The following is an 18,518-nucleotide window of genomic DNA, read 5'->3' on the forward strand; positions in this document are numbered from 1 at the left end:
AGGCAACAATGGATATGAAGCGAAAGTACGTTACCCCCATAGCATCCTTGTACAACGAAGTGGCAGTTCAAACACCACCAATGGCTGACCCCTCTCCATGGGAATTCACGTCTATTACGACAAACAAGACCACTCGGCTTCGTCGCAAAGAAAAGCTGGCATCTCGACCTCTGGTTGATGCACTCCCAGGTACTTGCATTGCATATACAGACACATCAATTATAGAAAATGGCGGTAGAACAGCAGCTTCTAGTCCAACACACAGCGAACTAAAGGTACATAAAGAATATGTTTCAGAATACCCGGTCCCGCTTCTGATAGAACTCTATGCAATCCGCGATGCTATGGAGGCCATAAATAAAACAGATTCCATAACAGAAGCCCACATCTATACAGACTCCTTAGCCGCCATAAAACAACTGAAGAAAGTGACGAAGACGTTATGTGTTACTCAGGAAATCCATGCACCCAATAAAAAAACAAAGATAAGCATCCAGATACATTGGACACACGACAATGCTGAGAACGCTGAGCAGAGAAAAATTGACCACCTCACACACGAAGTTCCAAACACTAATGCGCCCCCCACCAGGCTCCCTTTCGACGCCCGCTCCGCTGTTCCCATCTTAGCATCCTCTTTAAGGAAAAGTACACGTGCCCTCATTCCCCCGTGTACATTCCTACTCCCTCGTTATTTAACGAGATTGGAGGAGGTTTCCCTTAGAAGGATAAGAGCTGGGGCGACCCTTACCCCGTCGGTAAAATGCCGATGGGAATCGCAAGCAGACATCGGACCAACCACATGCGCGAAGTGTTCCACACCAGCTGCGGAAGTGGATGTTCGCCATCTGCTATGGACTTGTGCAGGGACAAGGGCATCAAGGACACAGATTCTGCGCGAAGTGGGACTAACCACAACAAGGGAAGAGGACTTTTCTAAATGGCTCACCGACAACGCTAAGAGCGGGAGCCTGCTCCGGTTCCTTACGGAAAACCATTTACATGAGTTTATATAATATGCCTTATGGCAAGCTTGCGTACAAAAACAAACAAAAAAAAGTCGGTATTGTCGTGTTGTTCACAGTTTCCTGCGGTGATGCCGCGCGATCGGCTGGCGACGCCGACACTACATTAACTTCTGTTCCTGTCCACCTGCAGGAAACGGGTGCCTTTTTCACTATTGGTCACGAAAAAAAAACGGGCGACTGAACGCCGAGGCCGGGGCACTGGTCGCCCGAAGTGCTGGCCCGGGGGAGTCTCCCGAGTTTTCGCATGGAGGAATACAGTTCCGTGCAGCACTGCCAAAGTTGCGGTGGTATCAGCCCACTCTGCGATGTTGTGGAGCATGACGCTGTCGTGAGCCCTAGTTATCACTCGACTGCAGCGCCGTGACGATGTCAGTGAGGCGAGATATCTCGTCTCGCATCTCTTAAGGAGAGTTAGCGGGCCCGGGCGATGCGTCTGCGTCTACCGCCGCGACTGTCGGTGCGGGGACGGCCATGAATTTGTCCGCGAGTTCAGCCACCTTGTTAAATGTCCATCCCGCCAGACGCCAGGAAACCTTCCCGCGCGTTTGTTGGAAGTCTGTGCAGAAACAGCTTGCGCACTAGGTGGCTGTCGACGCTTGCCGTGCTGCCGGTCAGTTGTTGCATGTAGCGCAAAAGTTGGCTAGGCATGCGGTCACCCAGTTAGGCGTCCCGTAGTAGCTGCTCGAGACGCTCCGGCTCTAAAAGCTTAAGACGACGAATCAGCGTTTCTTTGAGTGTTTGGTAGGATTTCTCCTCGAGTGGCGCAAAGAGTAGTTCCCGCACCTCGCTGGCCTTCGCAGGCGGGAGGCTGCTCACCACGTGTTGGTATTTCGTGCTGGCAGCAAAAATGTGGCGTGCAGCAAACTGGGACTCGATTTGCATGAACGAAAGTCTGGTTTGCCGGACCAATACGCAGGGAGTTCGACGTCCAGTACGCTACTGTGGAACTGGTGACATTGTCTTGCTGGTCCATGGCCCATCACGTCTGGGTCTGCACGTGGAACGCAGAGAGGTGGCGGCAGGCTTGGCGTCTTGGTGCCAACTGATTCATTTTCTTCTATGAGCCGGCCATTTCTTCAGTAGCCAGTCGACTTCTGTCGGCTACGGTTGGCTACTTTAGGCTAGCAGCGCCGTGGCCTAGCTGTGGCTTATTTCGGGTCCACGACACTGATCTTTATAGTGAAGACAAATGGGCTATTTTTTTCAGCGACGTTGAACGTTTTCAAGGCAGAATATATTAGCTCGAAGTTCGCCGCTGTTGAAAGTTTCAGTCTTTATGTATCTTTGTAACCTAGGGTAATTTCTTACGGTGATATGTCTACTTCCCCTAAAGATCACCAATCTGCTCAATTTTCAAGTCTTCTAGTGAAGTCTATGGGGTTAGACCTTCGAGCTCAATGGCTAAACCATTTTACAGCTAAATCGTAGCTCATTACAAAACTACTAGTTTATGGCAACATTCTTCGAACTCTGCGTTGTCAGGAGGCCTACATGTGATAAGTAGTACCTGTACGACGCTGTGATCTTGTAGGAGTCCAACCAGAAGCAAACAATGTACAAGAATACATTTTCGCGTTCATAGTACTATGTTTCACAAACCCAGAAGCCTGTTTCTGTAGCCTCCAAAATTGACATTGACTCAGAAAGTGGCTTTTTAAGCGAAGAGGATTAATAAGCGTAAAAGTTTTAGAGCGCTGTGAAACCTGCGCTGGAGAAATGCGAACGCCTTAGGGTTGCTGCAGCTGAATGCAACACTAAACGCATCTGCACGTTCTTTTTTATTTTTCTGTTCTCTCGTGTCGCATAATTGATCCGCCTGACAATGCGCTCACGCGCGTCGCCCGAACTTGCTCAGAGGGCATACGCCTACGACATATTTATCTAGGTTAAGGGAGGAGTGCCGCATATGGAACTTTATAGAAACGATGATGTTGACTGCGTAGTGCGAGAGTGTGTTGCTGTTAGAAATTGATGAAGACAAGGATGTTTGCGCCGCTACGCGAGGGGGTTACAGTTTTAAACTAAGTGTGATCGGCTGCGGTGATAGTATAGTACTATCGTGTGAGGGCCAGGAAAGTTTATATGTTCATTCTGGCCTGGTTTTGAAACGCAGTCGCAGCAATAGCTTTTTTCTTGAGTAACTTTATGCGAACACACTCTGCCGACAAACTATGATGAAAAGCCATGTCCTTGCACTCTGGCGAACCACTCATATAAAAAGAAATGTTCTGAAAAAGCATTTAGAAATTCGCAGCAGACAGCCACTACCAATACCCGAAAGTTTAGCCACGCATCCTCCCAAAACTTTAGTTCTACGTCATTCATCTATATAGATTAGAGTTTATTTATTCCGAAACCTTTTTTACCGCTTTATAAGATATCAAAATTATAAGAAATTTCAAGACCAGCGTCACATTGACAAATACAAAAGAACAAACTCATTGCCATGTGTCTCTTTCAGTTGTCAAAGTCGCGTTGGTTTTAAATCGTATACTGACTCGCCCAGTCATTATTTATACGTAAAGTTGTTTTACACCGGCGGCGAATAACCGTTACAGAGCAGTTTAGAGACCAGCAGAAGTGCGAGGCATACGCGGAGGGAAAAAGAAAAACATAGAGCACCCGTCTCTCCGGTGAGCCGGGACTCAACCTCCATGCAATTCACGGTGATGGCTCCTACTCAGCTCGCTTTGATGCTGGTGATCACATAATTGACTTTTTGTTAATGACGAAAGCACGAGACCTCGCTTTCCAAAGTGTGAATTGTATAAGTGTTTCTGTGGGGAAAATTTAGTCAGGTGCTATAAAGCGTTGTCGAAGCATTGCGTGCCCTAGGATATCAATGAAAGCTTATGAGAGTAGTTAATGAGCAGTTTGTGACAGTGAGCAAATTGCCAGCGGCTGATTGCCTTTTCGGGGGCGGAAGTAAAGGAATGATTGTTTTGAAAAAAAGAATTCGTGAAGCATGATTTAAAAACTTTTCAACGAAATTGAGGACAGATTGGAACATGATTCGCTGTTTCCAGCTTATTCCAACTGCTGCAGAGTTAGTCGTCAATAGGATCTACTCTGCTCGGCATCAAATCAGGTCCGTTCTCCAGATGGCAGTTTAGTGTTCAAATATTTTGTTTCTAGTGCCGCGAGTTGAATTAGTATGAAGATTGTGGTGTCGAGACAAGCACCTTTACTAAAATTTGGTGGATTTTATAGACGTGACTGCACTTCATGTAGCTTTCAGGTTAAAAAGAAAGTATACTGTGATTGATTCAGTAAAGAAATAAAAGAACACCTTGTTTTTATTTGTGGATCGGCATTAGTATATGACACGACTGTGCAACTAGTCTGAATTCTACCTTTATCCAGGAAGATTTTTAACTCGGAACATAACAGTTTCCCGGTGCATAATTGCTAAAAGAAGGATATTTTACTTAATAATACACCGTGCTTTAAGGTTTAAGCATCAAAGGATGTGCGCCTGCTGCTCAGCATTTTTCGTTGCCGCAACCGCCGTCCGGCTGGGAACATTGCAAGCATCGTTTTTGTTTTACTTCCCCCATATCACTATACAAAATATGTATCGCATATCTACTACACCTTCCTCTTCCGTGCTAACTCCCAACTCATAGCCCCCGACAAAGCGCTGAAAAAAAAAAAAAAACCTTGCTTAAGAGTCTGTTGTACTCAATGGTGTAGGGCCTCATTCGCTACTACCATGACGTGAGTGTTAAGCCTAAATGCCGGACAACCCCCAGCACAGTGGCGCAATAGCGTTTGCTGCAGCCATCCGCGGAGAACAAACGCGATGGTTAATTAATGCAGAATTCGTGCTGCCAGCTAGCGGCTTCCCTTTCATCCTGGCTGTCTTCCCCCACTCATAAAGCTCACTCGTTCGTGGGCGACTGAATGTCGCAGCGTATTCAAAGAGACAAAAGTATATAAAAATGTCATAGCGAGGGAGAGGGAGGTGCGGTGAGGAAAGGCACAGAAGCGATGCCTGCCGAGCCGGCTCTTGACGGAGCCAGTGTGCGAGCGAACTCTAATTTCTATGCAGGTAATGCGTCTTTTCAGACAAGCTGGCACATAACTATTCGCCGACGGTCCCTTGCGTGAGGGCATCTCTCTGTGCTGCCAGTGCGTGATTCGTCCGTTTATCCCTGTTAGGACAGATTGTTTTTCCTTCCTTGTCCATCTCTCCTTCTCCTATGCCGCTTCTTTCCACATGTACTTCTGTACTCGTCAACTGTCCAACAGCGAAGGATCATCCTGTCCCTACTGCTATCCCTGGGGAATGCTCCCATTACGGTGGCTCTGTTCGCACCACCTTCAATGGAGCTCGCTTACTCGCCTTGCCATTTTGAGTACGTCTACTGCATACATTTGAGCGTGGTAGCACACGTTTTCGTTTGCTCATTAACTAATTAGGCAAACTCCGTGCTGTTTTTGGAATGTCGCAGAACTAAAAGTGACGCATGGTGAACATGGAAGGGGAAGACCCATTGAATAATGTTTTGGTAGAGAGGAGAAGTAGGACCGTTAAATCTCCCGTTCTCACGTCTTCCCCTCTATTTCATTGGGCTTATGCGAGATAGCGAAGGGATAGGGACGTGCAGCGGGAAGAAGGCTCATCAGCTTCAGAACTCAAAGGCCAAAAAAATAAAAACTACGCGAAATCGGCCTGTCAAATCAGTTTCTGCTGCACCCTCAAAGGACGTGCCACTGAAATAAAAGACAGCAAAATCAAAGAGATATAAAAAGGAGTGCTCAAACGCTAACCACTTCCTTGAGCTGCGGCTATATACGCTAATTTTTACATAGCCGGACGGCCCAACTGAGTTCAACAAGGAAACTGCACAAAAAGAAATTCCACATAAACGTGAGCTGCATATGTGGGCGTAAGCGAATTATTCCACCTTGTTACGACCAAGCATCCGCAATTGCGCGCTCTATTGTTCGCCTGTGGGCATGGATAAGTTTTGTGAATATGTGGTGATGGTCCAATGGCTCTAAGTGAGCCTGTTTCCAGGAATCCTGTTTTGTAAGCATGTTTTGCTTTGTGGACAACCTGCAAATGCCAAATTGACCCTGTCAAGAGAACGTCTGGAAAAACACAAAGAAACGTCCCCCTGAGGGAAATAGCAGGAAGTGCTTTCTTTCTTTTGTTCACCCTTCCAGTCGAGAAGTGCTATCCTCCAGTGATGAATGCCTCCTATCCAAAGGAGACGACAGAGTGACATGTCCGCTGACGTGCAGGACAAGAAAGGAGCATGACTCATACGGCCATTAAGTGATTTCCCGGGAATGCAGGAAAGATTTGCAATCGTCGAAAAGGGACCATGTTGGGAGCCCTATGCGGCGCCACGTGCACTCGGGTTTCTGAGAAGTAAAACCCCTTGTCAGAACCAGCCTGTGGTTTCTTTGCTGAAGAATAGAAATGTACCTCCTCTCCTCGCCGTTCCCAAGCTTTTCCCGCCAACAAGTGATCACGCCCAACGAATGAATGCCGGACCAGTCAGTGCTTCAGACCATCAGTGCAGTGATGTGTTCGATTGGATGCCGATACCTGAGGGGCGTGCCCTGGATTTGGTTGGTCAGCATCTTCAGAGAGGGGCTGGACATAGGGGGTTTTTAAGGACGCTGCAGAGCACGAAATGGCTCTGAGCCCTGGGTAAACGGCTCATCCAGTCGCTTCTCGCTATGAACTCTTAACGCTTGCCATTTTGCTGATGTACCCTCCTTTTTCGTGTAAATATTGTAAATAAGTTTTCTCAAAGTGCCATTAAACCTGCTTGTACATATTTCACCAACTTCGAAGATTCAATCCTACTTCAACCCCGAGTCTCTGCACGCTACCAAGTGAAGGCCGGGTCGACATAGCCCCAGCGTCACGACAACTGGTGACCAGCGTTGGGATCTGAATCTACAAGCCACAACATCTGATGACTGGAGGTGGGGTCTGAATCTACAAGCACAACGACTGGTGACCAGCGTTGGGATCTGAATCTACAAGCCACAACATCTGATGACTGGAGGTGGGATCTGAATCTACAAGCACAACATCTGGTGATTGGAGGTGGATCTGAAGCTACAAGCCACAACACCTTGTGATCGGAGGTGGCATCTCAAGCAACAAGCAGGAGCAACAATCGGCCAAGAGGGCAGCTCGGAACATCGATCGCATGTGTGGGTGAGTGCTTGGCTTTTCTTCTGATGTGGACCAGGTTCTAGAACAGGGTTAGATTTTAAGAACTGGTAAAAAGTGTTGAAACGCCTTTAGGTTTGGTAGTTTGCACTGTTGTTTTGGAAGTAGCCGACACTCGGAGCGATCATGGACCTACAAAAGCTGCAGAAACCGGAACTGTTGCTATTGTGTGAGGAATTGGGAATTAATACAAGTGGTTTGGCACGAAAACCCTTGATTATAAAGGCAATCACTGATCTGGGAACCGATGATGAGGAGCTCAGTGAAGCATGGAACCTCATCGGGCAAAAAAAGGAACAGCTCAGACAGCAGAAAGAGGAAAGGGAGCGCGAACGTCAGAGGGAAAAAGAGGAAAGGGAGCGCGAACGTCAGAGGGAAAAAGAGGAAAGAGAGCGTGAACTTGAGAGGGAAAAAGAGGAAAGGGAGCACGAACGTGAGAAGCTTGAAAGAGAAGCAAAAAAGCTGGACCAAGAAATTGAGCTCCGGAAATTAGAACTAGAGTTGAGCAAGAGGTCGGGCAATTCTCCCCAGCTAGCGGTACCTCTTCTCAACAAGGAGGCAGATTTCAAGATGTCAAAGTACATGCAGCCATATGTGATATCAGGGGATATCGGTCTGTATCTGGCTAACTTTGAGCGAACCTGCGAAAAACTGTCCTTCCAGCGAGACACTTGGTCTCAGAGATTATTGACGGTTCTGCCCAGCGAGGCAGCGGAGGTTGTCGCGCGGCTAAGCAAGGAGGACGCGGACAACTACGAGAAGGTCAAAGCTTGCCTTCTGAGAAAGTATAGGCTTAGCGCCGAGGCGTTCAGACAACGTTTTCGGAACGCTACTAAGTCCAGGGACGAGAGTTACCCTGAATTCCTGTACAATTTAAGAGTAAATTTGGGCGAGTGGCTAAAGAGCACAGATTCCTACAGTGATAGGGACGCTGTAGTCGAGCGAATTCTTTTGGAGCAGTTTTATAACTGCCTCCCAGAAAAAGAAAGAAATTGGTTACAGGACCGAGGCGAAATTAAGTCGGCAACTGAAGCTGCCGAACTTATTGAGGAGTATGCTTCGCGCCGACAATTCAGCAACCCAGCAGTGGATAGGCCCCGCAATCCCAAGTTCAGTGTGAAAAACCGTCAGGAAAGGCACTTTGCTAGAGTTGGAAACGAAGAAATGAAGGTTTCTTCAGGCAAATTCCCTAGAAAGGACGGCAGTGAGAAAAGTGGGGAAGTGACCAACGCGCAGAACACAAAGAATAAGCTTGAGGCTAGGAAGCCGCTCACATGCTTTAGGTGTAATGAGCAGGGTCACATTGCCGTCAACTGCCGGAAAGAAAAGATTGCTTTCTCGTATGTCAGTGACTGCGATGAAAATATGCAGCTTTTAGAACCCTACCTGCATGACCTAGTAGTCAACGGGAAGCCTTGCAAGGTACTGCGCGATTCGGCCGCAACGATGGATGTTGTCCATCCGGCGTATGTATCGCCTTCCGACTATACAGGACAGTGTGCATGGATCCGACAGGTAGTTGAGGAACAGAGTGTGTGCTTGCCGATCGCGAACGTGGTCATCGAGGGCCCTTTCGGCGAATTAACAACCGAGGCTGCCGTTTCAGGAAAGCTTCCTAAGTGCTATCCGTATTTGTTCTCCAACAAATCGGACATGCTGCTGCGAAAGAGGGGCATCCTTTTCGGAGACAGAGTTGTGCAAGCCTTAACACGTTCAAAGGCGCGAGAACTAGCTACACTGCTCATTCCAGAAAAATCCACAGCGGAGGAAACGGCAGTTAAAACAGTGGTAAATGCGGAAGATAGCAGGTTAGAAAACTTTGAGAGCGAGGCATCTCAGATATGTCAACTTGAAAGTGAGCTTGATGAGACGCGGAATGAGGACGTTCTTGAGAGTAACCTCTTGCCGCCAGTGTCTAGTAATCTCACGAGACTTTTAAGTGGAACTCGAGAGGACTTAGCTATGGAGCAAGCCAATGATCCCAAGATACAGGAGATAAGAGAGCGCCACCGCGCCACTAAGACAGCAAAGAACATTTCTTTTGAGATGAGAAAGGGAGTGCTGTATCGCTTATTCAAGGATAAGCGCGGAGTAGAGCGGGACCAATTAGTCGTTCCCCAAAAGTACCGCGGAGACTTACTGCGACTTTCCCATGGCAGCTCGTGGTCATGTCACCTTGGAATAAGGAAAACAAAGCAGAGGCTGTTGCAAGAATACTATTGGCCTGGATGTTTTAAGGACACGGAAAATTTTGTACGATCATGCGACACGTGCCAGCGGGTTGGAAAGGCGCAAGATAAGTGGAAAGCTCCGATGGTGTTAGTACCAATCATTACCGAGCCGTTTCACCGGTTAGTAATAGATGTAGTTGGGCCACTTCCTGTGACAGAGTCAGGGTACCGTTATATCCTCACTATGTTATGCCCAGCCACAAAGTTTCCAGAGGCTGTTCCGCTGCGCGAGGTGACGTCCGAGAGTGTAGTGGATTCGCTGCTGTCAGTGTTTGCACGAGTTGGATTCCCTTCCGAGGTCCAAAGTGATCAGGGTAGCGTTTTCACGAGTGTCTTCACCACCTCATTTCTCGAGCGATGCGGCATTAAGGTAGTGCATAGCTCGATCCATCATCCGCAGAGCAACAGCGTAGAAAGATGGCACTCTGTTCTCAAACGAGTCCTGAGGGGACTGTGCTATGAAAACAAGCGCGAATGGGATACCTGCCTGCCTGCAGCGCTTTTCGCTTTGCGGTCAGTGCCGCACGAATCCACTGGATTTAGCCCAGCCGAGTTGGTGTACGGAAGGTCACTGCGCTCACCTTTGCGAATGGTGCGCGAAGCCTGGGAGGGGCGCGGAGAAGACCCAACAGTAGTAGAATTCATTCTGAACCTCTTGAATCGCTTACATAACACTAAGGAACTCGTTGAGGCCAGCATGAAGTCAGCCCAGGCTCGTTCCAAGGTGTACTATGATAAGACAGCCCGTCAAAGGACGTTTTGTATCGGGGACCAGGTGATGTTGCTGAGAAGTTCAAGGCAGAATAAGCTCGAAGTACAGTGGGAAGGACCGGCTGAAGTCGTTGCAAAGCTTTCTAACACTAACTACGCAGTGAAAATTCCCGGTAGGCGTAAAGAAGTGCGCATTTATCATTGCAATCTTATGAAGCCTTATGTGCAGAGGGAAGCCGTGGTAAATCTAACGTTAAACCTTCCCGAGGAGATGGGGGACAACTTGATTTGCCTCAGCGGAAAAGGAAGCAACGCTCAGGAGCTTCTCAAAAAGACGGAGCAGAGAGGAGAACTAAAGAAATCCCAGCTGTCCGATCTGGGCGAGATAATAACAGAGTTTGAGGCCTGCTTCGTGGACAGGCCAGGCAGAACTGATTTGACTGAGCACGATATTGAGCTGACTTCAGACGTGCCAGTGCGATCAAGGTGCTACCGATTTTCTCCAAGGCAAAGAGAAATTCTGGATAGGGAAGTAACTCGCATGCTGGAATTGGGAGTAATAAAACCCTCGGAAAGCGATTATGCTTCGCCTATGATCTTAGTAGAAGCTCCAGGTAAAGACCCTAGGCCTGTGGTAGACTACCGAAAGCTAAATTCTCTCACCAGGGATCAAGTGTATCCTATTCCGAATATTGAGGAGAGAGTAGAACAGGTCAGTAGAGCGGCATATGTGACTACGCTGGACCTTACTCGAGGATACTGGCAAGTACCGCTCACTGAACGCGCCAGCAGATACGCGGCTTTCGTCACTCCGACGGGCAGCTACCAGCCAACAATGATGAGTTTCGGGCTCAAAAATGCTCCATTTTGTTTTTCCCGACTCATGGATAGGGTTTTAAAGGGGTGTGAAACATTCGCGGTGCCTTATTTAGACGACATTGCGGTTTTTTCCGACTCATGGGCGGACCATATGGTACATCTAAGAGCTGTACTGAGCCTTTTGCGTCAAGCTGGACTAACCGTAAAGGCCGAGAAATGTTGCCTGGCCAGGGCGACCGTGGACTACTTGGGTCACAATGTAGGTCAAGGTTTCAGGAAACCCAGCGAGATTAAGATTTCTGCGGTAGCAGACTACCCGCGGCCGAGCACGAAGACGGAAATTCGAGCATTCCTGGGTCTGACTGGGTACTACAATCACTACATCCCTAACTATTCAGCTTTGGCTAGCCCTCTGACCGACGCTCTCCGCAAGACAGAACCGACAAATGTAGTCTGGGACGAACAAAAGGAAGCCTCCTTCGTAAACCTGAAGGCTGTGCTGATTAGCCGTCCGGTATTGCGAGCTCCAGACTATGACCGAGAATTCACGGTCCAGTGTGATGCCAGTGATCGAGGGTTAGGTGCTGTTCTCTGCCAGAGAGATGACGACGGTAATGAGCACCCCGTGCTCTACTTGAGCAGAAAACTGAGTTCTAGAGAGAGGGCTTATTGCGCGTCAGAGAAAGAGTGCGCTTGCATTGTATGGGCCATTCAAAAATTGCAGTGTTATCTTGGAGGGGCCAAATTCACCGTAGAGACGGACCATTGTCCCCTGGCTTGGCTGCAAACTGCGACATCAAAGAACAGTCGCCTTCTTAGGTGGAGCTTGATTTTACAGCAGTACAATTTTGAAATAAGATACAAAAAGGGGAAGTTAAATGGGAATGCGGACGCGCTTAGCCGCTCTTTCTAAGCGGTCCGAGATGTTCCTCACCATGTATCCAAATTGATAATCAGGTTTTTTTTTTTTTCGTGCGCTTGTATATGTGTGACTATGTAAAGCAGCACGTTTGGTTTTCTAGGAATACGTGGGTCCTGAACGTCTTGAGAGTGGGCTTTTCTCGAACAACAATGGCAGTTTTCTTTTGACCTGGTCTCTTCAGACGGGAGCCGAGTGCTTGCTTCGACATGTGGTTGAGTTTCAGACAGCTCGAGCAATTTGGCCTACAACAATCAAGACAACGCGACAAGCAACAGCGAGCTTCAAGCGTTCACGTGCAGGCCATTAAGTCGTCTCTTCATGCAGCAGCTGGGACTGCTGCCCTCCGAGACTCTTCTGGCGGGGGAGGAGGCTGTTACGACCAAGCATCCGCAATTGCGCGCTCTATTGTTCGCCTGTGGGCATGGATAAGTTTTGTGAATATGTGGTGATGGTCCAATGGCTCTAAGTGAGCCTGTTTCCAGGAATCCTGTTTTGTAAGCATGTTTTGCTTTGTGGACAACCTGCAAATGCCAAATTGACCCTGTCAAGAGAACGTCTGGAAAAACACAAAGAAACGTCCCCCTGAGGGAAATAGCAGGAAGTGCTTTCTTTCTTTTGTTCACCCTTCCAGTCGAGAAGTGCTATCCTCCAGTGATGAATGCCTCCTATCCAAAGGAGACGACAGAGTGACATGTCCGCTGACGTGCAGGACAAGAAAGGAGCATGACTCATACGGCCATTAAGTGATTTCCCGGGAATGCAGGAAAGATTTGCAATTGTCGAAAAGGGACCATGTTGGGAGCCCTATGCGGCGCCACGTGCACTCGGGTTTCTGAGAAGTAAAACCCCTTGTCAGAACCAGCCTGTGGTTTCTTTGCTGAAGAATAGAAATGTACCTCCTCTCCTCGCCGTTCCCAAGCTTTTCCCGCCAACAAGTGATCACGCCCAACGAATGAATGCCGGACCAGTCAGTGCTTCAGACCATCAGTGCAGTGATGTGTTCGATTGGATGCCGATACCTGAGGGGCGTGCCCTGGATTTGGTTGGTCAGCATCTTCAGAGAGGGGCTGGACATAGGGGGTTTTTAAGGACGCTGCAGAGCACGAAATGGCTCTGAGCCCTGGGTAAACGGCTCATCCAGTCGCTTCTCGCTATGAACTCTTAACGCTTGCCATTTTGCTGATGTACCCTCCTTTTTCGTGTAAATATTGTAAATAAGTTTTCTCAAAGTGCCATTAAACCTGCTTGTACATATTTCACCAACTTCGAAGATTCAATCCTACTTCAACCCCGAGTCTCTGCACGCTACCAAGTGAAGGCCGGGTCGACATAGCCCCAGCGTCACGACAACCTCCAGACAGATTACTAGGGTGGAAGTATCAGGCTAGGAGCGTGTTGCGGGTAAATGTCCGTGTTATAAAAAAAAATCTAAATTTACTCACCTTGTTGCAACAACTACTGCTCTTGCGGAAAGAAACTGTGGCTTTTACAGGATGAGAAAATGTTTTATTTTCATTTGCCTAAACTGCCACAGGAAAAATGGGCAAATCAGTATGGCTGCAACTCGAGTAAATCAGATAGCTTGGCGAACGGCCGATGTGCCTGGTCGGGCAGCATACGAAGCGTCCGTTTATTCCAGTTACCATTGTGTGGCTTTCTCCGCCCATTCTTCTCTCCTCCTTCTCCATCGCATATTGTCCCATTTGCTTCTGCCCTCGTCGTTTGGAGAAACGAGAATGATATCTAGTCCCTACGAATGACTAGACTGAATTTACCCTTTTGCGACAACTCTACTGGTATTGTGTTCAATACAGCTCGCGTGCCCTTCTTTAGCATTTGAATAAGGCCATATGCCTAGATTTGAGCGCAATAGCTCGCATTTATGATGCCCTTTCACTAATTAGGAAAAGCACGTGATGTTCATGTAATGTAGCTGAAAAATAGTAAATCGTTGCAGGTCATGGAAAAGGAAGGCGTATTGTAATGCTTCGGTAGGCAGTAAAAAAGGAGAACACATATTCTCATGTTCTCACGCCCTGACCCTTCCCTTCCATGTCATCAAGCGGATGGGAGTCGGAGAGCGGGTTGGGAAGTTCAGCAGACAGTTGTCTCGCCAGCTTGAGAACGCAGCGGCCCTAAAAAATAATAACCACGATAATATAATTTTTCAAAGCAGCTTTCTTCCTCACCCATAAAATGTATGCCACTGATATAAAAACAGAATAGATTTATGAAAGATAACTGACACCTTAACAGCACACTCGACTTGCGACATTATACAGCTATGCTATTTACACGGTAACCTTTCCAGCTCGATTTATCCCAGACCATATGAAGAAGAATTTCCATCTAATTGTGAGCTGAATGTACATGCATGTATAAATTATTCCACACGTGCGCAGATTACTAATGCAGAATCATCATGCTGGAAGGGTATTGCTGATAAATATCCATGTTCGAAAAAGCTGTGAAATTACTAACCTCACAGAAAACGCACCGGCTGACAAGGTGTCACAACTAGTCTTTTGGCTCTAAATAGCTGTAAACTTTGCAGGATCAAAACATATTCAGCTTAAACAGTATAATTTGCTTTTATTTGCAGATGGCCGCATCAGTCTCTTGGTCCTTTCTCAGGACAAGTACGGCGAGCAGTATGGCAGCAACTCGAGTCAATCAGGCGATAGCATGGCGGGCGACCGTTGTGTCTCTCCGGTCAGCTTACGAAGGCCTCATATAACAATACTTCCAATTTGTCAGTTAAAGGAGAGCACACTTGAACAACGCCCGCCTAATTAAATCACACTGGACTAAGTGATGTGAAGGTTGCGCTCCAATGCTCGCCTAGATAAAAGCGGCCTAACGCGTTTGCTTCGAATGGAAGGACATGAAGTTCAAAGACGACCCACTACAGTCACGGAGCACGTGTCTTACCAAACTAAACGAAAATCAGCTTCATACAATCGTCTGTCCAGGTTCAATACCTGAGATCGATGCTGATTGGACGGAAATATACGAGACAATTTCTCCTTTACTACCTTAAGAGACAGATGGCTTGAAATTTTACTGAAATACTAGTGCCTATCTCTGAACTTGATTATTTAGATAATGTTCATTGCAATATTGACATCATTTTTTTACTGTTTGAAAGAAGAACACTTTGATCCTATACTGTTCATTTCTAAATGTTTACATTCGATAAAAACGCGGTTGCCACGTGTGAAAAAGGTATAGGTCTGCTCTCAGAGAAATTTATTTGAACTGGCGCCGAGATCTCTTTTATTGAACAGACAACCTCTCGCCATCGACGTAGTAGGTGAATTCGCCTGGATGGTGCTGTGCTCCTTGTCTATTATGTGGGACGCATGGAGAACAAAGCTTTGTGCATCGCCAAATAAGCCAGTGCCGTTTACATATTTAACAAAGGTGTTCCGCCTGTTGTGAATAAAGCAGTAAATATATTGGAGCGTTTTACTTTTATGAATTAACGGAAATATTATGCGCCCTGTAATAAATCACATTGTTTCAATTGGATTTTGCTTTGCTTTTTAAGTTGAGCTCAGGATATAACATTCTTGAGAAATGAACGGGCATCGTACTGTCTCAAAGGTTTGCAAAATGCCTCAATATATGAGCCCATTTTTTATGACACAGCAATGAAGACTCTCCTTCTTTAAAGTCGCATATGTGCCTTTAATACCCTGATTTATCTCTCTGGAGTCAGTTCCTCTCAATTTCGTATCCTTATTAGTTTTGATGAAAAAGCGCATTAATAAAACCAGAGATTGCCTGAACCGAAGAGTAATGAGCGTGTCTGTAGATTCTCTTCTCTCACTTGTCTTGACGGGTACATTCTTTGCAAGTATCCGAGGTGTTACCGTGGCAGTGGAAGAGCCCTACGGTGATCATGAAGAAAGCGTGTTCCAAATTACACATGCGTGGGAGGAATTATTTAGCTTGCATCGCACAAGCAGAGGTCGTCAATCATGACAACGGGAAAGCAACAGTGGACGGAATTTTCATCACATAGAGCACATAAAACAACCCATCTTGTAAGCCGTTGTTTTATTATCTTTTTCTAAACAGGTCGCAGATTGGTTTCTGTGTTCTCGTCGAACGGGTGACAGGACCGGGAGTCTGCCGTGAGCCTATGAAATGCTCAACATACCAGAACAGAGCGCAATATGACGAGCAATATAATTAGTTCACAGTGGCATAGAAAAGCGGTCGGGGAATAGGCGGTGTCTCTAGGCGCTGTCAAGATGAAGAGGCACGAAGAAAATAATGCACTGCAGTTTTACGCTGTTACCTGTAAGTTCGACATTATAAAATTAACTGTACCCACCACTGAAACAATCTGGCCTGTTTTACAAAACGGACCCTGAAAAAAGAATTATATTCACATGACGTATATAGCACTCATCACGAGAATTACTGACGTCCTTATTGTGGGAAGAAAAAGATACTACGCGAGGCGCGGCGTAGCCGGGAGTTAAGTACAAAAATCAAATTTCATCAAGACACTGCCTACGTTGACCCAGCCTCATGGCCTTTGGTGCATTATGGGCTTTTGTTTTATGTGCCTACATGCACACTTCGAGGACTGTGAAAAAACTCGCGTGCCGCAACTGCCGTCTGACGAATTTCATTCAAAACTACGTCTGGGTGAAAAGCCTTAACGACTTGCCTTATTTGATGCCGCAGCGCGCTGTCGATCACCGAGTTTTTTAGTCAAAGCAAGTAGTAAGTATGACTACACACAATCCTTATAATTGACGTTGCTGAGGTCACTGCTTTTAGTATATGCTTGAATGGCTTGCTGTGGGTTCTAAGTAAGAAAGAACCCGGGTACGTTTCATTCAGAATTAGAATTTCGCCAGCCATCTACAGCTGTCTGTAGATAACACACAGAAAACTAAAAAAAAAACACACATCATCTTCTTGAGTTCATTTTATGAAGGGTGTACATTTAGGGAATAATTAGCAGCATATCGCACTCTATACTTGCAATTTCGCCGCTGGAAATGACCACTCGAATGGCAAAGCGCTAAGGCCCCGCCACACATGGAGTCACCTAACGTTTTATATGCAATATGATCCTCACAGGAAAACGTTTCTCTGTTTGTGTTTCATATCAAACAAACGAGAGGTAATGCATGCTTCATGGACTGTTTCCTTCTCATATACGATATTTCAGCAAATCTCAAGATATATCCGCCTATCAACTATTCGAGAAATGTGCAAGACAGGATGATTACATCGCTTATTAAAGGTTGATGGCGCCCATGCGGTGGCTTGTATGCGTGAGGTTTCTCAAGAAAAAGCAAAAACATATGTTCAGAAATTTCAAAACATAGGCCACTAATATTGCAGGAAGTAAAAACTTTCCAAGACCTAAATTCGTTTCTCCTGCACCGTTTCACGCAAAGCAGAATGAGAAGTATGAGATCTGACTAGTGGACATCCTGAGCAGAACGCTTACATGTACAGCTTGACTGCACAGAATGCCAGGTGAAATGTTTAGTGCTCGGTTTTGCGAATGGCCTTTTTCGGCATCGTCTATAGTGTTCTACTACAAAGTGCAGTAAACGTATCATGCTGCAGTTGCCTGCGTCGCCTCTTTGTTGTGGCACGTGTTCGGCACTGTGTCATCAGTTCAGTTCAGGCGTTCAGTCGTGTCCGACTCTTCGTGACCCTGTGGACCATGTCACGCCACGCTTTCCGGTCTCTCACTATCTTCTTAACATCACATAGCTTCATCTGCAATGCTTCGAGAATGCCATCTAACCATCGCGTTCGCTGCCTACCCCTTCTCCGGCGACCCTCAACCTTTCCCAACATCAAATCTTTCTCCAGCGACTCCTCTCTTCTCATCAGATGACCAAAGTAGCTGAGCTTCAACTTTAGAATTTGACCCTCCAGTGAGCAGTCAGGGTTTATGGTCGACAATATCGACTGATTTGATCTTCTGGCAGTCCAAGGAACTCTTAAGAGTCTTCGCCAGCACCACAATTCAAACGCATCAATTCTTCGGCGGTCAGCCTTTTTCACTGTCCAACTCTCGCATCCATACATCACAACTGGAAAGACCATAGCACGGGTTATACGGATCTTGGTTGGCAGACTAATGTCTCTGCTCTTTACTAGGCGGTCAAGGCTAACCATTGCCCTCTTTCCCAGAAGCAGGCGTCTCCTAATTTCATGGCTGCAGTCTCCTTCCGAGGTAATCTTGGCGCCCAAGATTACCTCGCATGCTCGAGGTAATGCATGCTTCATGGACTGTTTCCTTCTCATATACGATATTTCAGCAAATCTCAAGATATATCCGCCTATCAACTATTCGAGAAATGTGCAAGACAGGATGATTACATCGCTTATTAAAGGTTGATGGCGCCCATGCGGTGGCTGCCTACCCCTTCTCCGGCGACCCTCAACCTTTCCCAACATCAAATCTTTCTCCAGCGACTCCTCTCTTCTCATCAGATGACCAAAGTAGCTGAGCTTTAACTTTAGAATTTGACCCTCCAATGAGCAGTCAGGGTTTATGGTCGACAATATCGACTGATTTGATCTTCTGGCAGTCCAAGGAACTCTTAAGAGTCCTTGGACGG

Source organism: Amblyomma maculatum, chromosome 4, assembly GCF_055883805.1.
Source record: "Amblyomma maculatum isolate TAMU_Amacu chromosome 4, ASM5588380v1, whole genome shotgun sequence".
NCBI classification, from domain to species: Eukaryota; Metazoa; Arthropoda; class Arachnida; order Ixodida; family Ixodidae; genus Amblyomma; species Amblyomma maculatum.